Below are 18,630 nucleotides of genomic sequence, written 5' to 3' on the forward strand. Positions count from 1 at the left end.
AATAAGAAAATTGAGATTCAGAGAGATTAAGTAGCTTGCCTATGGTTAAACGTTAGTAGTAGGAAATGCCGGTATTTGAACTCAAGCAATATGAATCTAGGATCCTTGTTCTTAATCTTATCTTTTCTAAAATTCAATATACATTCAATATATAAATTGAGTGTCTCCAATGTGTTAGGTAGTATGGTAACATTGGAACTACTGTAGCAGAAAAGATATAATCTTTGCCCTCAAAGACTATGCAGTCTAGTGGGGAGATGATATAACCAGGTGCGCAACAAATACAATCGAGTATAAAGACAATGCAGACAAAGTGTGGAGTGCTGTGGAAGCCCAGAGAAGGGCCACCTAATCTAGAATTGTAGAATCAGTGGAGACGCCCAAGAAAGCATGACATGAAAGCTATGGTGAGATGAACGGATAGGAATGGAGATGGAGGGCAAGAAATGAGTAAAGGCAGCAGGTACGCAAAGTGCTTCAGGAGATGGAAGAAACAATATTCAGAGGTACCATGGTGAGAATAACATCACTCTGACCAGGAATTAAACGTATCTTCACAGCTTCAGCCAAAGATTCTGGGGCCATAATGGGAAGGGTAGACATAAAACTTCTGGGTTAGGAAGGGACTTGTGAAGGAACTTGGCTTTATATGAGAAAATGGGAAATCATTGAAGAAAATATTTTCTCAACTTATAAATATTTTACTGGCTACAGATAGAAGGATAACTGCAGGCTGGGGGCCCAGCTAGAATATTGTTGTAATAACCCAGGTGAGAGATAATAATGGTATGGGCCAGGTTAGTGAGATTTGGGTTGGACAGGGTTGATACATTAAGAGACTATCTCTATGCTTTTTTGTCTTCCTTACAGTTTTCTGTATGTTTTCAGGATTATAAACGATAAGCATATCTCACTTTTAATGTCAGAGATACGTGCTTTTAATAAGGAGTCAAAGCAGATATTCTCCCCAAACATCGTGCTCTACTAATTTTCCTACTAAAGTTAGGTTCATTTACTGAGAAGAATAATTTTTACCAGCTGGGGCACTTATGCATCTTTTCTACCTTCTTTCCTAAAGAGCTTAGGGTTTCATAATGAAAAGCTGCTTCATTAGTTTTAATGGTTTCCCTGTCACATGGGTCTATCCAGAATTAGTTTTTCGTACTTATCTGTAGGAAATCAAAAGACTCAAAAACCTAACTTATAAGGGCCACGAGATAGGAATGCGGGAGTGTTCCCAGAAACGGGCCACAGTGCTTATATTTCATGCTCGCTGGACTGCAGTGGCACATAGGGAGTGAGCAACTCAGTGTGAGTCTCAGCATTGTCTCCTCCCCAGATGCTCAAAGATATGTGATATAAAAAGCTTGGCACCAAGAGTCCAGAGTCCTGACTCCGGAGCATCTGCCCCATTTCCATCATCTCAGAATGTTCCATTGAATACCCTTGGTATATACATTCTCCCCAAGTTTTACAACGGTTTAAATTCTTCATTCTAAATGGCACTGAGACTTGGATGTGTTTGAACTCTCCTCTGTCTGAAAAAAGAAAAACAAAAACAAAAAACTATTCTCAATCAATCATGCTGCACCCCCAAGATTAAGCTATTACCTGGAAGCAGTTTGAGAGATAGACAGCAGGCTGGATAATGACCATATAAAGATACCAAGTCTTAATCCTTGAAGCTTGTAAATCTTACCTTATTTGGGAAAATGTCTTTTGCAGATATAATTAAGGATTTTAAGATGTGGAGATTACCTTCAGTTATGCAGTTGGGCCCTAAATGCTATCACAAGTATCCTGATAATAGAGAGAGACAAAAGGAGATAACAGAAGAGAATGATGCTGGATGGAGCAGAGAGAAATGCAGCCACAATCAAGGAATGCCAACAGCTGCCAGAAGCTGGAAGAGGTGAGGAATGGATTCTACCTTAGAGCCTCCAGAGGGTGTACTGCTCTGCTGACATCTTGATTTCAGGCTTCTAGCCTCTAGAACTGTTAGAAAACACAATTATATGCCTTAAGCCTCTAAGTTTGTGGTAATTTGTTATGACAGCCCTAGGAAAGTAACACAGGAGGGATAAGATAATGTTAGAACATTTTCTGTGCAAATTAAAAAAGGAGTTTGCTCTTTGAATGGACAGAGTTCCATAGACAACCAGCCTGGAGAAGAGGTACCTGGGTTGGATTTTAGCCTCCACTTATCTCTTCAGAAGGTACCTTTGTAAACAGAACAACTTGCACCACAGTCCTAAGAGTGGAAGAGACAACAAGATTCTGGGTTTACACAAAGGCAGAAAGAGAGTGCAGAAATAAGAGTCAGGTGGCATGGAGGACGCATTAAATCATGATTAGAATTCTCACTTCAGAGTGTATCTCAAAAATGCTTCATGTGAATTACCTCTGTGGCCTCACAATATCCCTTGAGAAAGACACTAGCCCAGTTGCCTCTGAATTCTGTTGGATACTCTAAGAAGATTCACTTCCAAATATTCTCCTCTGTTTCTTAGTTTCCTGTCACCGTTGGGTTGACTAGGCAGAATCACTTTATTCTATACAGAGTTTAATTAAGCAATTCTTTCAGGAAGCCCAGCAAGTCTAGATTGATTAAGATTGCTTTCAGAATGATATTTAATTGGGATAATGGTTTTCATTGGTTATTGATGGGGGGAAGATTTGCTTGTGACTAGCTTAATTCCCTCTGGATGCGATCAGAAAGCTTTCCCCGGCCAGTATGTAGTTCCTCGGATAATTTGAAAAAAATTATATTAGGCATAATTAGCGACTGAGAAAATGCTTGACTAAGGTGATCTAAGAATTTAGCCAAACCATCAAGAGTATAAACTCTCTAGAGGAGACACACTCTAAGTGACAAACGATTTCCACAGAGTTGACTGTGAATTTCATGCTAATTTTTTGCTTTCATAATATATACTACAGGTCAGAGGCAGGCATTTGCAGGGTAAGCAACAACTAAGAAGTCCGGAGTCCTGCCAAAAACAGAATTAGGCATTGGACACTCCATACCTTTAATCATTATGCTGCTCTGAGTAGAATTTTATCATTCTCGTTTAACAAGGTTCAGAGATATCAAATAAATAATCCAAGACCACACAATGAGTAAATGGTGATTGGTAGCTTTAAAGCTCAGATCCCTCGGAGTCTGATGCTAGTTCATTCATTCAGCAACTATTTAATAAATACCTACTGTGAACTAGGCACTAATCTAGGCACTTGGGATAAAGCAGAATAAATTAGATTCTGTCATCTGAAAGCATACATTTGAGTGTGGGAATCAGAGAGTGAAACGATATAAAGGGAAATAAATTAAATATCAGGGTATAGGAGAAGTTAAATGTCCCAAAACATACTGTTCTCTCATTCACTCTTTCCTCTTTTTTCCCCAAGATACTGTCTTGTCAGGGACCACACAAGGTCATGGATTCAAACAAGAACTTTTAATAGTAAGTTTCCAGGAAGATATCCTCTAAGCAGACAAGGGCAATGTGAAGAGTGCCTCGTTTCTAAGAGGTTACAATGGTGATTTTATAAAGATGAGGTCTTAATAATCCCCCCTGTTGTGGAACTTCTCAAATCATCCCATCTAACCTATTTATCACTCCATTTATTTGTTAATCATTGATGCTCTGGGACAAAGAGGAGAAAATTCTTACTTGAGTGTAGGATTCCATGGTAAGATTATTCAAGGTTGAAATTAGACCTTGTCATCCACTAGTTGAGGCTCAGTTTTCTTATCTGTACAGGGGACCAAAGAATCAATGGGAAAGCATAGAGAAAGTGCTTAGGATAGGGACTGGTACATAGTAAATGCTCAATAAATGTTAGCTATTAATACTAATCATTATTCCATCAAAATACTTTATGGTGAAGAAAACAGGTTGGGGATTGGGCAAGGTCTTTGATGACAAAGTTCTGAGGCTTCCTTCTGTCCCCAACTCTCTCCCCAGCTTGTCCTGTGATTGATTCTCTCCCTTATCTGTGTGTCCCACAACCCAACTTACATAGTCCTGCCTCCTCCTCATACTTGCCCAGCATTTTCTTGTCAACTTGAAAGTCAATTCCCCTAAGTTCTGGCTTTGCCCTTTCATGCCTGTGTGGCCTTCAGCAAGTTTCCTAACCATCTGAGCCTGTTTTATTATTTTTCAAAATCAGGATAGTAACTCCATCACAGCATTGTTATGGAAGCTAATAATTGCTATAACTACTATATGTATACATATATATAGGTTATATATATATATATACATATATATACACATATATATGTATGTGTATATATATATATATATATATGTATGTATTTTTATCAAGCAGAGGGTAAGCAATTTACGAGAGTATCTTCACAGCAACCCTATCCAGTGAATATTACTTTTCTTTTCTTTTTATGTTTATTTATTTATTTTCTTATTAGTCATCCATTTTATACACATCAGTGTATACATGTCAATCCCAATCTCCCAATTCATCCCACCACAACCTCCACCCACCACCGCTTTCCCCCCATGGTGTCCATATGTTTGTTCTCTACATCTATGTCTCAATTTCTGCTCTGCAAACCAGTTTATCTGTACCATTTTCTAGGTTCCACATATATGCGTTAATATACGATATTTGTTTTTCTCTTTCTGACTTACTTCACTATGTATGATAGTCTCTAGATCCATCCACAACACTACAAATGACGCAATTTCGTTCCTTTTCATGGCTGAGTAATATTCCATTGTATATATGTACCACATCTTCTTTATCCTTTTGTCTGTCAATGGGCATTTACATTGCTTCCGTGACCTGGCTATTGTAAATAGTGCTGCAATGAACATTGGAGTGCATGTGTCTTTTTGAATCATGGTTTTCTCTGGGTATATGCCCAGTAGTGGGATTGCTGGGTCATATGGTAATTCTATTTTTAGTTCTTTAAGGAACCTCCATACTGTTCTCCATAGTGGCTGTATCAATTTACATTCCCACCAACAGTGCAAGAGGGTTCCCTTTTCTCCACACCCTCTCCAGCATTTGTTTTTTGTAGATTTTCTGATGATGTCCATTCTAACTGGTGTGAGGTGATACCTCATTGTAGTTTTGATTTGCATTTCTCTAATAATTAGTGATGTTGAGCAGGTTTTCATGTGCTTCTTGGCCATCTGTATGTCTTCTTTGGAGAAATGTCTATTTAGGTCTTCTGCTCATTTTTGGATTGGGTTGTTTGTTTTTTTTTAATATTGAGCTGCATGAGCTGTTTATATATTTTGGAGATTAATGTTTTGTCTGATGATTCATTTGCAAATATTTTCTCCCATTGTGAGTATTGTCTTTTTGTCTTGTTTATGGTTTCCTTTGCTGTGCAAAAGCTTTTAAGTTTCATTAGGTCACATTTGTTTATTTTTGTTTTTATTTCCATTACTCTAGGAGGTGGACCAAAAAATATCTTGCTGTGATTTATGTCAAAGAGTGTTCTTCCTATGTTTTCCTCTAAGAGTTTTATAGTGCCCGGTCTTACATTTAGGTCTCTAATCCATTTTGAGTTTATTTTTGTGCATGGTGTTAGGGAGTGTTCTAATTTCATTCTTTTACATGTAGCTGTCCAGTTTTCCTAGCGCCACTTATTGAAGAGGCTGTCTTTTCCCTATTGTATATCCTTGCCTCCTTTGTCATAGACTTGTTGACCATAGGTGCGTGGGTTTATCTCTGGGCTTTCTATCTTGTTCCATTGATCTATATTTCTGTTTTTGTGCTAGTACCATATTGTCTTCATTACTGTAGCTTTGTATTATAGTCTGAAATCAGGGAGTCTGATTCCTCCAGCTCCGTTTTTTTCCCTCAAGTCTGCTTTGGCTATTCGGGGTCTTTTGTGTCTCCATAAAATTTTAAGATTTTTTTGTTCTAATTCTGTAAAAAATGCCATTGGTAATTTGATAGGGATCACATTGAATCTGTAGATTGCTTTGGGTAGTATAGTAATTTTCACAATATTGATCTTCCAATCCAAGAACATGGTATATCTCTCCATCTGTTGGTATCATCTTTAATTTCTCTCATCAGTGTCTTATAGTTTGCTGCATACAGGTCTTTTGTCTCCTTAGGTAGGTTTATTCCTAGATATTTTATTCTTTTTGTTGCAGTGGTAAATGGGAGTGTTTTCTTAATTTCTCTTTCAGATTTTTCATCATTAGTGTATAGGAATGCAAGAGATTTCTGTGCATTAATTTTGTATCCTGCAACTTTACCAAATTCATTGATTAGCTCTAGTAGTTTTCTGGCAGCATTTTTAGGATTCTCTATATATAGTATCATATCATCTGCAAACAGTGACAGTTTAACTTCTTCTTTTCCTATTTGTATTCCCTTTATTTCTTTTTCTTCTGTGATTCCCGTGGCTAGGACTTCCAAAACTATGTTGAATAATAGTGGTGAGAGTGGACATCCTTGTCTTGTTCCTGATCTTAGAGGAAATGCTTTCAGTTTTTCACCATTGAGAACAATGTTGGCTGTGGGTTTATCTTATATGGCCTTTATTATATTGAAGTAGGTTCCATCGATGCCCACTTTCTGGAGAGTGTTTATCATAAATTGGTGTTGAATTTTGTCAAAAGCTTTTTCTGCATCTATTGAGATGATCATATGGTTTTTATTCTTCAATTTATTAATATGGTGTATCACATTGAATGATTTGCATATATTGAAGAATCCTTGCATCCCTGAGATAAATCCCACTTGATCATGGTGTATGATCCTTTTAACGTGTTGTTGGATTCTGTTTGCTATTATTTTGTTGAGGATTTTTGCATCTATATTCATCAGTGATATTGGTCTGTAATTTTCTTTTTTTGTAGTTTCTTTGTCTTGTTTTGGTATCAGGGTGATGGTGGCCTCATAGAATGAGTTTGGGAGTTTTCCTTCCTCTGCAATTTTTTGGAAGAGTTTGAGAAAGATGGGTATTAGCTCTTCTCTAAATGTTTGATAGAATTCACCTGTGAAGCCATCTGGTCCTGGGCTTTTGTTTGTTGGAAGATTTTTAATCACAGTTTCAATTTCATTACTTGTGATTGGACTGTTCATATTTTCTATTTCTTCCTTGTTCAGTCTTGGCAGGTTATACCTTTCTAAGAATTTGTCCATTTCTTCCAGGTTGTCCATTTTATTGGCATAGAGTTGTTTACGGTAGTCTCTTAGTATGCTTTGTATTTCTGCGGTGTCTGTTGTAACTTCTCCTTTTTCGTTTCTAATTTTATTGATTTGAGTCCTCTCCCTCTTTTTCTTGATGAGTCTGGCTAATGGTGTATCAATTTTATCTTCTCAAAGAACCAGCTTTTAGTTTTATTGATCTTTGCTATTGTGTTCTTTGTTTCTATTTCATTTATTTCTGCTCTAATCTTTATGATTTCTTTCCTTCTGCTAACTTTGGGTTTTGTTTGTTCTTCTTTCTCTAACTCCTTTAGGTGTAAGGTTAGATTACTTATTTGAGATTTTTCTTGTTTCTTGAGGTAGTCTTGTATAGCTATAAACTTCCCTCTTAGAACTGCTTTTGCTGCATCCCATAGGTTTTGGCTCAACATGTTTTCATTGTCATTTGTCTCCAGGTGTTTTTTGATTTCCTCTTTGATTTCTTCAGTGATCTCTTGGTTATTTAGTAACGTATTGTTTAGCCTCCATGTATTTGTTTTTCTCACATTTTTTTCCCTGTAATTGATTTCTAATCTCATAGTGTTGTGGTCAGAAAAGATGCTTGATATGATTTCAATTTTCTTAAATTTTCTGAGGCTTGATTTGTTACCCAAGATGTGATCTATCCTGGAGAATGTTCCATGCGCACTTGAGAAGAAAATGTAATCTGCTGTTTTTGGGTGGAATGTCCTATAAAAATCAATTAAATCTAACTGGTCTATTGTGTCATTTAAAGCTTGTGTTTCCTTATTAATTTTCTGTTTGGATGATCTGTCCATTGGTGTTAGTGAGGTGTTAAAGTCCCTCACTATTATTGCATTACTGTCAATTTCCTCTTTTAGAGCTGTTAGCAGTTGCCTTATGTATTGAGGTGCTCTATGTTGGGTGCATATGTATTTATAATTGTTATATCTTCTTCTTGGATTGATCCCGTGATCATTACGTAGTGTCCTTCCTTGTCTCTTGTAACATTCTTTATTTTAAAGTCTATTGTATCTGATATGAGACTTGCTACTCCAGCTTTCTTTTGATTTCCATTTGCATGGAATATCTTTTTCCATCCCCTCACTTTCAGTCTGTATGTGTCCCTAGGTCTGAAGTGGGTCTCTTGTAGACAGCAAATATATGGGTCTTGTTTTTGTATCCATTCAGTAAGCCTGTGTCTTTTGGTTGGAGCATTTAATCCATTCACATTTAAGGTAATTATCAGTATGTATGTTCCTATTACAATTTTCTTAATTGTTTTTGGTTTGTTTTTGTAGGTCCTTCTCTTCTCTTGTGTTTCCCACTTAGAGAAGTGCCTTTAGCATTTGTTGTAGAGTTGGTTTGGTGGTGCTGAATTCTCTTAGCTTTTGCTTGTCTGTAAAGCTTTTGGTTTCTCCATCGACTCTGAATGAGATCCTTGCTGGGTAGAGTAATCTTGGTTGTACTTTCTTCCCTTTCATCACTTTAAGTATATCATGCCACTCCCTTTTGGCTTGTAGAGTTTCTGCTGAGAAATCAGCTGTTAATCTTATGGGAGTTCCCTTATATGTTATTTGTCATTTTTTCCTTGCTGCTTTCAATACTTTTTCTTTGTCTTTAATTTTTGCCAATTTGATTACTATGTGTCTCTCCTTGGGTTTATCCTGTACGGGACTCTCTGTGCTTCCTGGACTTGGGTGGCTATTTCCTTTCCCATGTTAGGGAAGTTTTCGACTATAATCGCTTCAAATATTTTCTTGGGTCCTTTCTCTCTCTCTTCTCCTTCTGGGACCCCTATAATATGAATGTCGTTGCATTTAATGTTGTCCCAGAGGTCTCTTAGGCTGTCTTCATTTCTTTTCATTCTTTTTTCTTTATTCTGTTCCGCAACAGTGAATTCCCCCATTCTTTCTTCCAGGTCACTTATCCGTTCTTCTGCCTCAGTTATTCTGCTATTGATTCCTTCTAGTGTATTTTCCATTTCAGTTATTGTATTGTTCATCTCTGTTTGTTTGTTCTTTAATTCTTCTAGGTCTTTGTTAAACATTTCTTGAATCTTCTCGATCTTTGCCTCCATTCTTTTTCCGAGGTCCTGGATCATCTTCACTCTCATTATTCTAAATTCTTTTTCTGGAATATTGCCTATCTACATTTCATATAGTTGTTTTTCTGGGGTTTTATCTTGTTCCTTCATCTGGTACATAGTCCTCTACATTTTCATCTTGTCTATCTTTCTGCGAATGTGGTTTTTGTTCCACAGGCTGCAGGATTGTAGTTCTTCTTGCTTCTGCTGTCTGCCGTCTCATGGGTGAGGCTATCTAAGAGGCTTATGGAAGTTTCCTGATGGGAGGGACTGGTGGTGGGTAGAGCTGGCTATTGCTCTGGTGGGCAGAGCTCAGTAAAACTTTAATCTGCTTGTCTGCTGATGGGTGGGGCTGGGTTCCCTCCCTGTTCATTGTTTGGGCTGTGGCAACCCAACACTGGAGCCTACCCGGGCTCTTTGGTGTGGCTAATGGCAGACTCCAGTAGGGCTCATGCCAAGGAGTATTTCCCAGAAGTTCTGCTGCCAGTGTCCTTGTCCCTTGGTGAGCCACAGGTGCCCCCCGCCTCTGCAGGAGACCCTCCAACACTAGCAGGTAAGTCTGGTTCAGTCTCCTATGGGGTCAATGCTCCTTCCCCTGGGTCCTGATGCACACACCAGTTTGTGTGTGCCCTCCAAGAGTGGAGTCTCTGTTTCCCCCAGTCTTGCCGAAGTCCTGCAATCAAATCCTGCTAGCCTTCAAAGTCTGATTCTCTAAGAATTCCTCCTCCTGTTGCCAGACCCCCAGGTTGGGAAGCCTGATGTGTGGCTCAGAACCTTCACTCCAGTGGGTGGACTTCTGTGGTATAAGTGTTCTCCCATTTGTGAGTCACCCACTCAGTAGTTATGGGATTTGATTTTATTGTGATAGCACTCCTCCTTCCATCTCATTGAAGCTTCTCCTTTGTCTTTGCATGTGAGGTATCTTTTCTGGTGAGTTCCAGTGTCTTTCTGTCGATGATTATTCAGCAGTTAGTTGTGATTCCTGTGTTCTTGAAAGAGGGAGTGAGAGCATGTCCTTCTACTCTGCCATCTTCAATATTATTTTTCCTAATTTGCTTTACAGATGAGAAAAAGGAGGCTTAGTGACTAAACATGATATGAGATTGAGTATGGAAAAGTAATGCAAGATTAACAATAGAAGTGACATAACAAAAGAAGCCAGGATACAATTTCCTTTAGAGGCCCAATGAAATTGTAATGGTTATGTATAATTTCAAAAGGCATTGCTATAAATTTAAATTGAAACTTAAAGGACCTGGAAGACTTTGATCAGCCAAGGTAGCAGAAGGTGCTAGGAGAAGATACAGTTTTTAAAATTAAAAACTATACCCCCATACAGTTTTTTCACTCTCAACATTTCTAAAAAAGTGGTGTGTCTTAAAATTGATGAGATCATTTTAGGCCATGCTATTTCTTTTTTCCTCTAAAAATCTATCATCAAAACAATGGTTTTGTTTTGTTTTATTTTTGTTTAAATAACTAATGTTGGAAAACCAGGATAATTTTCCTGTCCAACTCATAGGGTTGGTTACAAATTTAATAAATACGAACTCTCCTGACATCTTTAATATTCTGTATTAAATGTCTTTTACATTTAAAAAACTAAAAATAGAACTACCATACGACCCAGCAATCCCACTACTGGGCATATACCCAGAGAAAACCATAATTCAGAAAGAGTCATGTACATTTTTGTAAATTTTTTAAGGCCATCAAAAACATTGAATTTTTTTTCTGTATCTTTGTTTATTTGGGTAGTATTGGCCTGTTGAATAAACATATGATTGAATAGTTATTATGGTAAAATATTTTGATAAAAGTGTAAAAAACAAAACAAAACAAAAGAACCACACACACACACACACACACACACGCACACACCACACACAGGCACCTGTTATTGTTAGGCAACCAACTACTGGAAATCAAAGAACCACCAAAATTTAGCTTGTATTATGTGCCCCACACTATTCTAGAAGTTGGAGATGCCATTGTGAACAGGATAAACACAAGTCCTGCCCGCAGTGCCTTATAATCTTGTAGGATTTAAAGCATCTGCAGACAGTTCAGCAGAGGCAACGACAGCCTCTCAGGGTGTAGTGAATTATATTCCCTTTAAAAATTTTATTTGGAAAGTAGTGAATCACTTTGATCATTCAGACAGCTTTTCATAATTTTTAAGTTAGCACCTATAGTATAGAAATAGAAAAAATTACATTTCAAAACTTGGATAAGACCTATTTTGTTTCCTGACCCTGGATATTGTAAAATATATGCAAAGACAGAATACTGACTTAAATTCACTAATTTTTAAAATGATTTTTTAAATTTCAAAAACTGTATAAATAGATGAATTGGTTTATTTTATTTTATTTATTTATTTTTTAAGTGGTTTTATTTATTTTTGGCTGTGTTGGGTCTTCGTTGCCGCGCGCAGGCTTTCTCTAGTTGCAATGAGTGGGGGTTACTCTTTGTTGCAGTGCGTGGGCTTCTCATTGCAGTGGCTTCTCTTGTTGTGGAGCACGGGCTCTAGGCACGTGGGCTTCAGTAGTTGTGGCACAGGGGCTCAGTAGTTGTGGTAGATGGGCTTAGTTGCTCCGCGGCATGTGGGATCTTCCCAGGCCAGGGATTGAACCCGAGTCCTCTGCTTTGGCATGCAGATTCTTAACCACTGCACCACCAGGGAAGTCCCATATTTTATTTTTAAAGACATTTCTAATGTTACAATTTCATAGGAATTCCCCATAAAACAATAAAGAAATAAGTAATCTAGCAATGTCTGTTTCTTTTCATGATTAATTATTAAGCAAACTTAGAATTTCCTTCAGAATTAATAATAAAACTCTCTGGATTTCAGTAGCATTCCAATTAGCAGATGAGTGTTTAAAAGAATAGACTAATCTGTGAGAGCTACCTTCATGTGTGCAAAACCCCTGCTTAATATTTGAATGACTATCTAGGTGTCATTCTGGTAGCAGAATTTTTAGAATAAGAAGACAAAAAGATCACCTTTGCAGGGTATATGTTTATCTTGATATTAATAAGGAACATCAGGAAAGAGGATTCTATGCCCAATGCATTCAGAGAGAGTGATTTTCTTATCCTATTACAGTATAGCTAATTTCTTAATTATTCTAGATTTCTTTCTGATACACTTAACAAACTGAATAATAGGTCCATTCACTCCCTTGTCAAATAATGCCTTTTCTATATTGCTGGTTGACAACTGAGTTATTGGTTGAGAGTAACTCTTGGATTTTAAATAATTCAGATCTAAGGAAAATAGAAATAAAATCTCTGTGAAGAGAATAGCTGAGTGATTCTTGTAAAATAGCTGAAGATGTATTTGTTCACTTCTGCTGCCAGAAAGCCCCAAAAGAAATGAAGAAAATATGTCTTAAAACAAGATGGCAGGGCTAGATCAAACATAACTTTCATAGCAAACATTGAATTAAAAAATCACAAAAGTATATACTATGTAAAAGCAAAAAACTGGAAGCAATGTGATTCAGAAAAGTTTAAAATGAAAGGATGGGCAAAGGCATAGAAAATAATATAAAACTACAAGGAGACTTAGGCAGAAACACAGTATTATGAGTTATTAATATGTTTCTTTTTTACATCCACTTCCCAATTTAAGCAAAGAATAATAAGAATGATATAGAGAATGTATTTTTAAATGGCCATGAAAAAGATCATATAATAGATAAAAATTAAACAATGTTTATTAGAGTTCTAACTAGTGGAATTAGTACATCTTGGATACTTTGATACAGATGGCCTGATTTCCCATTCCAGCTCAGCCACCTTGGACAATTCCCGTAGTCTTTCCATGCCTCAGCATTCTCATTGTAAAATGGAAATTATAATGTTACCTACCTTATAGGGTTATTGTATGTGTTAAAAGGTTAATAATAAGTAAAGCTCCTAGAACATTGTCTGGCACTATATAAATGTTAACTGTTATTATTTCTAGTTCTCTTCCTATCAAATAATTTCTCTGTTCTGTATATCTCTTTTCTACAATCATTTATTTTTCTTTTGCTTCTGCATTCTGGAGGGCCTTTACAGCTTTGCTGCAGTTCTCAGCAATGCCAGTTCTTTATTACCTACAAATACATTTCAATTTTGCTATTGCATTTCATATAACCTCATATTTTCACACAATAGTCTGATTATTTTTCATCTCTGAAATTATTTCATCATACCACCATATGATATCTTACTCTCAATTTATTAAAAATACACCTTCTTGCAAATATCTTATATTTAGGCAATGCTTTCTAAAAGTTTAATTTTTTAAATAATTATTTTCAGAGAATCTTATTTTTCTGAATTTTAAGACAATACAACCTTTTCACACATTTCCTTGAAAACAGATAGAATAACTGTGTTCACTTGTGATATATGTTTACAGTCTTCATTTATTCACAGAGAGAATAATTGTGTCTGTAGTATTTTTCATCATGCAATCAGTGACTAGACTTTTTTTAGCCATCAGATATCCATTCAATTTTCAATAAAATGTATACTGAGGACTTACTAACTTGCAAACACTGTTCTAGATGATGGGGACACATGAAGCACAGGTCAGAAATGATTACTGATTATGTGATGGACAGACAGCTGACAAACAATATATGCATACATAAAATAATGTTAGTACTAGGAAACAGAAAGCAGGATAAGGGGCTGGAGAGTTACAGAGAATAGAACAGAGGGAGAATGTGACTAGCCAGAGAACCTTTTATCTCATAGCACTATCCTAGATGTAATTATATATGTTTTTGTCTTTTTATATAATACCTGTCTCCATCATTAGATTTCAAGTTCACTGACAACAGGGTTGATGTCTGTTTCATTTATCACTGTACTCTAAGCCTATCACAATGTTTGCCCCATATGAAATGTTTTAATTATTATTTGTATTTAGGAGGAATGAGAGGAAGACCAAATAACATAGAAGGTGTTTGATACATATGTATTCAATGAGTGCATTATGAGAGAAAGAAAGGGAACAGGAGATGAAGGGAACTGTGGAAGAAAATCACATCACCAAGAAAATAAAAACAAAAAACACACCGAGAAATAAAAGTAGAAAATGAGAAAAGAATTGGGTTTGGTCAGCCTAGTGTTATTCAATACTAGCTTCCTGTTTTTTGTGGAAAATCTTCTAAGAAATATATATTATAGTTAAGTATGAAATTTATATTTCATCATCAAGAAATTTCTAGTTAACACAAATATTCCTACCATAATAACAGTAGACAAATCACCTCACTTACAAAATAATATTTCATGCTTTATGTGTAAGATACAAGAGAGAGATTCACTGAAGACTCATGTCTTCTAAATTATACATATATCGAAAGAGGAATTAGTCTGGTTTTGGTAAGAAAGTGGGGGGGACCAAAGAGGTATGGTGAGGTGAGGGGATATTAAAAATATCAACTTGCTCAAAGTTCTCGATGAGAGATCAGGGAAAGTAGAGAATATAGGTTGTGTTCAAAGATAAACTGAGGCATATTAAAAATCTGAAGAGTTTATTTGACCAAAAATCCATTGGAATAAGGTAGCGCCAAACCAAAAGTAGTTAGGAGTGCTCCAACTATAGGAGCTGGGGAAAACCTTTTGTACAGAAAAGGCAGGAAACAAAGTAGGAAAATTATTGATTGACTATAGCATAAAGCCCAGTTGGCTGTTTGCAATTGGTTGTCCTTAGGTTTTGATTTTGTAATCTTGAGGTATTTAAAAATTTAGATTTTGGTTTTCTCATGTAGGCCACCACTGCATTAGAGCCACCTCAGTCTAATATGGCCACCTTGTTTAATTAATTTAACAGTTAAAATAAATTGTTTTTTCTAGAGAAATGGAGAAAGAGCAAGAAATAATTACTATGTTATCTTATAAAACAGGAGATTTTAAGAGTAGAAAGGTCAATTTTCAGTTTCTTAAGGAACCTATATACTGTTTTCCTTAGTGGCTGCACCAATCTACATTCCCACCAACAGTGTTGGATGGTTCCCTTTTCTCCACACCCTCTCCAGCATTTATTGTTTGTGGATATTTTGATGATGGCCATTCTGACTGGTGTGAGGTGATATCTCATTGTAGTTTTGATTTGCATTTCTCTAATAATTAGCGATGTTGAACATCTTTTCATGTGCCTCTTGGCCATCTGCTTATATGCAGAATCTAGAAAAAATGATACAAATGAACTTATTTACAAAACAGAAACAGACTCACAGACTTAGAGAGCAAACTTATGGTTACCAGGGGGGAAGGGATAGTTACAGAGTCTGGGATTGACATGTACACACTGCTATATTTAAAATGGATAACCAACAAGGACCTACTATGTAGCACAGGGAACTCTGCTCAGTATTATGTAACAACCGAAATGGGAAAAGAATATGAAAAAGAATAGATACATGTATCTGTATAACTGAATTACTTTGCTGTACACCTGAAACTAACACAACATAATCAACTATATTGCCATATAAAGTAAAAAGTGAAAGAAAACCCAAAAAACAAAAAAGGTGTAAACAGGTCAAGATTTCTCTTACCCTGCTTGAGGACAGTTGGACAGGGAGAATGTTTCCTAAACAAACTTCTTCAGTTAGGGGTTCATGCTTGAAAACTGATAGAAAACAGGAAGAACCAAGAAATTAAAAGGAAAGACTGTTCCTGCAAGATTTCCGTGCCTCTCTTGCAGATTCAAGTACTTCAAGGTCTTCCATGCAAACTAAGCCTACAACCTAAAACACTGGTCCCAGAGGAAGGAAAGGAATTCAGTCTAAGTAATCAGGGCCCTAGTTGTGAATGGCTCATCCTAAGAAAGTAAGCTAGGTGTAGTCTAACAATATTTTTTTTTTCTTATCAGTTGCTTAGTGAACACAACAGGAATGCAGGAGCAGTGGAAGCAAGCTCAGCTAACAATTCACATGGAATCATCTTAGTAATGGACAAAAGTAGAAAAACATTGTCTCACATTTTAGAATATTGAGGAAAGAAATATCAAAGTCACCATTAAAAGTAAATTGTGATATCATATGATATTTGTCTTCCTCTGTCTGGCTTACTTCAATTAGTATGATAATCTTTAGGTCCATCCATGTTGCTGCAAATGGTATTACTTCATTCTTTTTTATGGCTGGGTAATATTCCATTGTATAAATATACCACATCTTCTTTATCTACATGATATTGCTTATATGTGGAATCTAAAAAAAAAATGATACAAAGGAACTTATATACAAAACAGAAATAGACCCACAGACATAGAAAACAAACTTATGGCTACCAAAGGGGAAGGTGGGGAGAGGGATAAATTAGGAGCTTGGGATGAACATATACACACTACTATATATAAAATAGATAACCAACAAGGACCTACTGTTTAGCACAGGGAACTATACTCAAGGAATCTGAAAAAATATATATATGTACATATATATATATATATATATACACACACACACATACACACACATATATAAGTGAATCACTTTGCTGTACACCTGAAACTAACACAGCATTGTAAATCAGCTATATTTCAATTAAAAAAATAAGTTTAAAAAAGTCAGTTGCAATAAGCAGAGTGGGGAATAGCAGAATGAAGGAGGAGAGAAGACTTTCAATAGAGAAGATTTGGGAAATTCATAAAGACATTCTGCCTTCCAGAGAAAGAGCCAGAGCCAAATCTACTCTGTTCTATACCCTGTACTCTAACTTGACTTCTTCATATAAACTTTGAAGAATATGCGCCTTTGAATTTTTCAATGGCATACAAAATAAGAAATCCCAAGAGCAAAGATCAGATTTAGAGCATAAAGAAAAAGAAGAAAATATATTTTTCACTTGAGATAATTTATTACTATTATTTTCACTAATGATAATTACAAAGAGGTTTTCCTTTTCCACAGAAAGCTTTCCTTCAGGAAGGAAATTGGAATTAAGGTTTAAGTTGATGGAAAACAAAAAGTACAATAATATTCATTTAAGAATCTACTTGACATTTTCCAGGCACTCTTCCCTTTCTCTGTTTCAGGAATGAGGGAGGGATTTTTGGCTTTCCTGAGTTCTGAGCCTCTAAAGAGATAGGAGCAAAACAGCTAAAAGAAACCAGAGGAGAGCTGTGGTTCATAATGGGGCTCACAGGACTCCAGAGTGAGGTATTGGGGTTCGAGTGACAGCATTTCCTTCCCAGATGCCTTTACTCAGGTGTGAAATGGAAAGAGTTCCTACTTCATTTGTTTGTCTCTTGATGATTATTCCCTCCAAATATTTTCTTTATACATGTATGTTAGAATGATGAGTTACCACATGGTTAAACCCAGGAAATCAGTAATCTCTAAAAATAGAACCACCTTCAGTAATTCATGGAAAAGCCAAGCCTCCAGGATACAATTTATGAAAACAGGGATAATGAATAATAATTGGAACCTCGTATTAATTAACAGCTATGATATCCAATATTCCTGGTATAGCCTCTTAATCACATTAGAAATGACTCACTGGTGCTCTTTAAGTCCAATAATTGCACTAAAGGCTTAGCTAGATTTCTGGTTTTCTTGGCAGATAAAGAAGACTCTGACCTCTGCTCTTGCTGAGATGGTGTCCTTTCATGAAAATCCAATACTTAAAGAAAATATTTTTACCTCCTCAATCAGTTTAATTTTACTTTAAAAAGATCTTTGCCACTTAAGGCAACCTAATAGAATTCCAGATGAAGACCCCTTGTCACCTGTATTACCTATATACATGAGATAGGGGAGAGACCCATAGGATCTACAGCAGAAGTAATGGTGACTTTTGTAAAGGGCTAGAACATTACATATTTAATAAATACATGAATAATTGTCATCTGGAAAACATTGTTCTGGTCCTATGATGGCTACAAAGGTCATATGGATCAGAAATGTTGTTTAGAAGCTCACGGTTTTGTAATGGAGATGAAATGTGTGCATAAATAACTCAAATAATAGTCAGAACTAATATAAATCCACCCTAAACAAAAACCCAATATGAGAATACAAAACAGAGAATAGCAGCCATAGAAGTTAAAATAAGGAAAATGTATTCCTCCTACGGAAAATAAGGATGTTTTAAATGAAGAATACGGCAAGTTCTAAATGGAAAGACAAGATGTAAGAGAAAGTAAGGGATATTTTGGATATAAGGAACAACTTGGGCAATAAAGATAGGCTAGAAATTATAAGGATATTTATTCCAGGTTTCTAGGGTCATAGAATATATTTTCACCAATGGCAATAAAGTGGGAGAATTACTTTCTGGGTTATGAAAATTTTTGGATGCATGTGAAGAATTAAGAGTGCTGAGTGAAAGCTTCTTTGAAGGAGACTACCTGAGGCCTTTATGTGATTAGAACTAGACAC

The 18,630-nt window shown here is 36.2% G+C and overlaps 1 pseudogene; it reads right to left on the minus strand.

Moving 5' to 3' along the window:
• Positions 1-1,257: 1,257 nt before the first annotated feature.
• Positions 1,258-18,630, minus strand: part of LOC133091770 (probable ATP-dependent RNA helicase DDX10) — an 87,692-nt pseudogene continuing 70,319 nt past the window's right edge.

Source organism: Eubalaena glacialis, chromosome 5, assembly GCF_028564815.1.
Source record: "Eubalaena glacialis isolate mEubGla1 chromosome 5, mEubGla1.1.hap2.+ XY, whole genome shotgun sequence".
Lineage (NCBI taxonomy): Eukaryota > Metazoa > Chordata > Mammalia > Artiodactyla > Balaenidae > Eubalaena > Eubalaena glacialis.